This window comes from Anolis sagrei, chromosome 4, assembly GCF_037176765.1.
Source record: "Anolis sagrei isolate rAnoSag1 chromosome 4, rAnoSag1.mat, whole genome shotgun sequence".
NCBI classification, from domain to species: domain Eukaryota; kingdom Metazoa; phylum Chordata; class Lepidosauria; order Squamata; family Dactyloidae; genus Anolis; species Anolis sagrei.
This window is the reverse complement of record NC_090024.1, coordinates 35,162,251-35,168,799: the sequence shown is the minus strand read 5'-3', so window position 1 is coordinate 35,168,799 and position 6,549 is coordinate 35,162,251. Positions and strand designations below refer to the sequence as shown.

Sequence of the window (6,549 nt, the reverse complement as noted above, 5' to 3'; positions counted from 1 at the left end):
GTCCCCTTTGGGGTGAGAAGGGCGGAATATAAATGTTTTAAATAAATAAATATCGGGATTTTTAATGGAGGTTAATGTGATTACAAGTGCAAAAAATAACCGAATATATTCCATTGTTGAGCAAGCTTAGCTGCAAAAAGAAAAAAAAAATCATTTTTGCTATTATAATGAGGTAATATCATAAACCAGCCAGTGGTTACCTTTTGCTCTTACCACTTTATGAAATATATATTGGCAAAATAGCTTTGAAATGGACTAAGCGCAAGAAAGCAAGAAGGAGAAAGAAAGCCCAACAGGTCTGATAACTGGCAGGAAAAAATCTGTGGAAATCCCTGACTTGCTAACTTTCTAGACACAGATATTTTATATGAGGGAACAATTCACAAATATTGTTATCACAATCTGAAGTGTAGCATTTCATGAAGGCTCCTTTCAGTGCTGCACTATAGTCTTTGTCAGCTAATTTCTCTTTGCTCACAGTATAGCCACAGAACGTAACAGGTGCACCACAAGAAGATGCCAGTAGAAAATAACTCGGGAATGCCTGGAGAATGTATATCAACACACATGGCACAAAGAAAGCAACAAGAAAAATAAACAGTGTCGTTAAGACACTTGATCTTAATTCTTTTTAAAAACCTTCCCTTTGATAATGTTGTACCTGCCCAGTCACCAGGATTTTTGCCTTTTAAATATTTCAATTTTTTTTGCTCTTGCCATTCTCTGTGTTTCTTCCTGTTCTGAATACACATAATATAAACAAGCTTTATAGCTAGTAAGAATGGATTAGTTGTTGTTGTAAGGGGGAGAGAAAAAGGAGAAAAAAATTAGTGAAAAATTACACCTCTATTTACAGCCATCTGTTTGGAGCACTCTTGCTCTGAATGTCCTGCACTCCCAAGGGGCTTCCACTGGATGGCCCATTCTGATTCCATGATAATTTTGCAAAATACGAATTTCAAAGCGAATGTGCAAGTTCCTCCTAAGGTGTAAAACCTGGGAAATTTTAAGAAAAGCCAAAAGCATAATATTTTCTTATGTAGTTGATTATACTAAAAACCTTCCCCTAGATCTCAAAATGACTATCATTTGCAGTAGCTGGCCACTTGGAGTGCCTCTGGTGTTGCTGCAAGAAGGTCCTCCATTGTGCATGTGGCAGGGCTCAGGTTGCATTGCAGCAGGTGGCCTGTAGTGTGTTCTAGGAATGTAGTTTGCTCTAGGAACTAGGAATGTCTTAAGAGATCTGATTTGCAATAATTCCAGTATGAAATAGCCTGAGCCACACCTCTGAAATTATTTATTTAAAATATAATTATCTTCTTAAGTTTGTTATTTCTGGATGTTCTGATGCTGTACTTGGTTCAAAACCAAGTTCAATACCAGGAAAGTTTCCTGGTTCAATACCAGGAAAGTTTCTGGAGCAGATCATTAAGGAGGCAGTCTGCAATCACTTAGAAAGAAATGCTGTGATTACTAAACGTCAACATGGATTTCTCAAAAACAAGTCATGCCAGACTAATCTTATCACTTTTTTGGTATATGCAGGGAATGCTATGGATATAGCATATCTTGATTTCAGTAAGGCCTTCGACAAAGTCCCCCATGACCTTCTTGCAAGCAAATTAGTCAAATGTTGGCTAGGCAATGCTACTGTTAAGTGGATCAGTAATTGGTTAAGCAACCAAACCCAAAGGGTGCTAACCAATGGTTCACTTCATCCTGGAAAGAAGTGATTAGCGGAGTGCCGCAAGGTTAAGTCCTGGGCCCAGTACTGTTCAATATCTTTATTAATGACTTGGATGAAAGTTTAGAGGGTGTATCAAGTTCACAGATGACACCAAATTAAGAGGGATAGAGAATACTCCAGAGGACAGGATCAGAATTCAAAATGACCTTAACAGATTAGAGACTTGGACCAAAATTAACAAAATGAATTTCAACAAGGACAAATGTAAGATACTACACTGGAAGGTGTCCAGAAGAGGGTAACTAAAATGATCAAAGGTCTGGAGAATATTGCCCCATGAGTAGCATCTTAAAGAACTGGGCATGTTTAGCCTGCAGAAGAGATGGTTGATAGGAGGCAGGATAGCCATTTATAAATATTTGAAAGAATGACAAAAGGAAGAGGGGGCAGCCTTGTTCTCTGCTGCCCTGGAATCTAGGACTCGGAGTAATAGATTCAAATTACAGGAGAGGAGATTCCACCTGAACATTAGGAAGAAATTCCTGACCATACAAACTGTTCAGCAGTGGAACTCTCTGGCTTAGAGTGTTGGAAGCTTTTAAAACCCCTGGAAGCTTTTAAACAGCAGCTGGATGGCCATCTGACAGAGGTACTTTGATTGTGCTTTTCCTGCATGGCAAGGGGTTGGACTAGATGGCCTACGTGGTCTCTTCCAATTCTATTATTTGGTGATTAATGCAAGAAGGAAAGGGAATGAATTGCTTGTTGCTTTTTTGATTCAACATATGTGAAATTAAAATTAGTTATAACACCTATTCCTAAAGAGGACCAGACGTAATAAAAGGGTGCAACTGTGATACATTTTTTAGTTATTCCCATGGCAGGTATCTATCTCCTGATAGATGCTAGGCAGGATGGACACTTGCTCTGATTCAGAAAAGCAATATCAATGGTATTGCATTGCAACAATGGTTAGTGGACTGGACCCTTGTTTTTTAGCAGCAAAACATGCACAGACTGTATAACCTTGCCTTGGAAGTGTTGTGTACAAAAAGGCTGTCTATCTACCCAGCCAAAAGTGTCACAAGCTAAATGAGGGGGAGGGACAAAAATCAAATGAGCATTCCTAAATATATGCATAGCATTTTTTTTGTCCAACGTGCTAAAGAAAGCATATGTTGCACTGTGTGAAACATGTTGTCAGCACTTCAAAGTAAAATAAATAAATATAAAAACCCCATTGGAGGAAGAAAACAAATAAATGTAAAAACCTCAATATGTAAGAAGCCGTTGACTACGTAAGAGAATAAAAATTCAATACCCTTACAAGTATCAAAATTAGAAAACTTTTACAATATGGTAAAATATTGTCTACAAAGCCAGCTGGAACATATGAGTCCATTATTTCTCCTCCATGTCAGCTGTTGTATTGCATACATTCAGACTGAATATCACTGAACTCTGAGCAAACGTATTGTAAGCAATGGAAAAGGTCAGAGCAGAAATCTCCAACATTTCATACCAGGGGTGTCAAACTCATTTTCATCAAGGGCCACATCAACCTTATGGCTGAGTAGTTGAATCTATGGGCTGCAAATCCATGGATACTGAGGTCCAACTATAGTTTTTTAAAAAACACGGTGGTCACTGTTCTTTAGGTTGTACTTAACTGATGTCTAATGATGAGGAGTAAAGAAGTTGTATTCTAGCATCTGGGGGGCGGGGGCACATAAAATGACACAGAGAGCCTGATTTGGCCTGTGGGCCTTGAGTCTGACACTTAAACTCAGTGGGTGAAGAAAGTGCCATAGGCATAGTAAAAGCAATGGCTGCCATTGATTTGGAGTACCTCTGCAACTGTGAACTATCCAAAAGAACAAAAACTGGGTGAGGCTACAAGACAAGCAAACTTAGTTGGGCTGGGTCCCAAATCCAGCCATCTATGGCAATGGAATACTCATTTTTAATAGCCAAGCAAACTAATTTAGCCACATCACCTCTATATAAATGCCAGTGAAATTAATACACTTTCTTCCCGCACCCCACAAAGACCAACTACGTATGTTCTTGTTTTTCCTGCCCCGCCTAAACACCTCTTTCTCACTTTCTTTATTTAGGCCCTGGAAATATTTTTTCCATGTCTTCCTAGTTTCCACCTAGTTTCTGAAAGAGAAACAAAGGAACTCGGCAACATGTAGACATTTTTAAACACATTAGAGCTCTAAAATAGACTGAAGAATCTTTTCCTTTGCCCCATCAACTTCTCAGGCTTATCTGCTAAGAACAAAGAGATGGCTTTCTTGTAGCTGGTTCCAAACGTTTTAAAGTAAAGTTTGTACTTTTTACTGAAGCTTTTGTTTTACAGTTTTAATTTGTAATGTTTTTAAGATGTTGTTAGATGCCTGAGTCACAGTCGACTAAGTGAATAAAATAAATTAAATAAAACATAGAGAACTTGCCTACTATTGTGAAATACATATAAGCATGCTTTAATTAAAACATGTATTTATAACATCTACATACAAGAAGAAAGAATATTGTACTGAACCAGGATGACACTGTCTTGGAAGACAACCTTAGCAGAATTGCCAGTGCCCAGAAGAGACCAAGTTTGCTTTTCTCTCCCCTTCATTTTTTCATGAAATTTTCTGTCCAATCAGAATAGTAGGACTACTTTGTCAGGTAAGATAGGGGAGAGTTCAGAGATTTTATGTCATTGTCATTTATAACCCAGAAATATGCAGATAGGGCATAATGATACCCACAGGCAACCTATTCAGAATTTCAGACTTCAGGAATAAACTACAAGCATTACTGACTGAATTGTCCTACGTAAAGCTAATACTCATACATAGCCCCCATCCCTCAAAATAAGCATTTCACAATAGAGCTTTCTGTCTATGTGTTCTTTGTGCATATTTACTTCACATTTTTTTGTGCTTTACGTGAGTTAAAAAGTGTGTTCTAATTCACCCAGAAGAATGATTTCAAGCAAAAACTCATTTTCCTTGAGCACAACAGTCAACACTTAGTATGAACTGTACTTGATTCACACCAGATCAAAGTGTGGCCACTGTACGTCTCTCAGTTTCCTGCCATGTTGATATCACGTAAGGAAGAATTAATCTGCTTTGGCTCATAAAATGTCAAAATCAGAGAATTAAACATTACAGGTCTGGGCCACAACCCAACTGAGGCACGGTGAGGGCAGGTGGTTTAAGTTAATTTAATCAAGTCCATCTTGTAGTAATTTACATGTGCATTTCAGGAAAGAGCACAACAGGCAAGGTAAAAAGGACAGACTGTAAAGATGTTAAAGTAATACTACACCTTTACAGAACAAATCTTTCAGTCTACATCAAGGTGTGGTCTATAATTGTTTGATTGATTGATTGATTTGATATCCCACCTTTCTGCAAAACATGATGCTAAAGCCAGCTAATACTATTCGTTTCATATAAAAGTGAATGCATCTAAAATACAAAATGATAATTAAAACTATAGTCAAAAGAAACAGCAGCACTCTTGGATTATAATATCCTTAGATGTCAGCCTGACTGGGAAATATGCCAGTGAAGATGGGGCCTGAGTAGGCTTTCTCTCATGTCCTCACCAGAGAGCCTGTGAAGGTAGCAAGACTGAGTACAAACCTCCCCCTGACTATCTTAAACCTCTGGCAAGTTCATTTCAAGTGATGGGATCTTTCAGCTAACTTGGACCCAAGTTGTATATGTCTTTGTAGATCATGACCATCACTTTGAATTGTACCAGTAGCCAGTGAAGGAATTTGCATTTTGAACTCATTAACATTTCCAAACACTTTCCATAGACAGCCCCAGATACAGTGTGTTACAGCAGTTCAAAGGTTTACAAATGCTTTTTAAAGGTAACCCCATATAACAGTAATATAGCTATGTACAACAGTGGATGGCTGAGTAATGACAGTAATGTGTGTGTGTGTGTGTGTGTGAACAGGGCTACCATACCACTAGTAGAACTTCCATATACCCTTATATCACCATAGAGATGCACTCTACAATAGAGACCATTTGCAAATTTAATAGAAGCTTATGAAAGCCTTATATGCCTTCCTGGCTGAGTATACTGACTATGCAGGTGGGAAGGATGTGTGATCATAGCAGGAGCCTTTGTGTATGGCTTTATGTGTTCCTCAGCACTGTACAGCAGGTGATAAGGGACAGTACTTGCTGTCATGTTTCCACTTCGTTGTCCTGCACACATTGACCATACAAGCTTGATCACAAGGAGTGCAAAGCTAGAATGTAATACAATGGAAGCAAGTATTGAACATGCTTGTAAGAACTCAATCTCTTTGAATACAATCATATTGACATTTATTTAGAATGAAATCAGTCCCAGCAGGTTTAATGGGCATATTTCCAGGACCACGTGTATTGCATAGGATTGAAGACTCAACCTTTCCTTCAACTATATAATGCCACAAGACTCAAGGAAATTTTGGGCTTCGGCTGGCAATCTGCGAACACACACACACAAATGTTCTTCAGTATTTGAACATGTGACCTGGCAAAACATGCTGCTCCTATTGTTTTCCTTTGCTTGTAAGAAGTAACTTATGAAACTGAAGAACTTAAGGGGTGTGTGTCCCTTTTTAGGAAGACTGCATGCTGTTGTCCTGTGAATAATGACAACACCCTAGAATGTACTGGGCAATATGCCACATATGGACTTCATCCCTGCCACAGCCCAGTTTTTTTTTAAAAAAAAATAAAAATAAAAAACACTCAGAGTCAGCATAAGAAATTATGATTAGCAAGAGTGATAATAGAGCCTGTAATCATATGTCTCTTGAGAAATATTTGGATGAATTTCTCAAACTC

At 38.3% G+C, this 6,549-nt stretch overlaps 1 protein-coding gene across 4 annotated transcripts in view; it reads right to left on the bottom strand.

Annotated features, from left to right (window-relative positions):
• Positions 1 to 6,549, bottom strand: part of RUNX1T1 (RUNX1 partner transcriptional co-repressor 1) — a 164,410-nt gene that overhangs the window by 94,285 nt on the left and 63,576 nt on the right. The gene's annotated exons all lie outside the window — the stretch shown is intronic.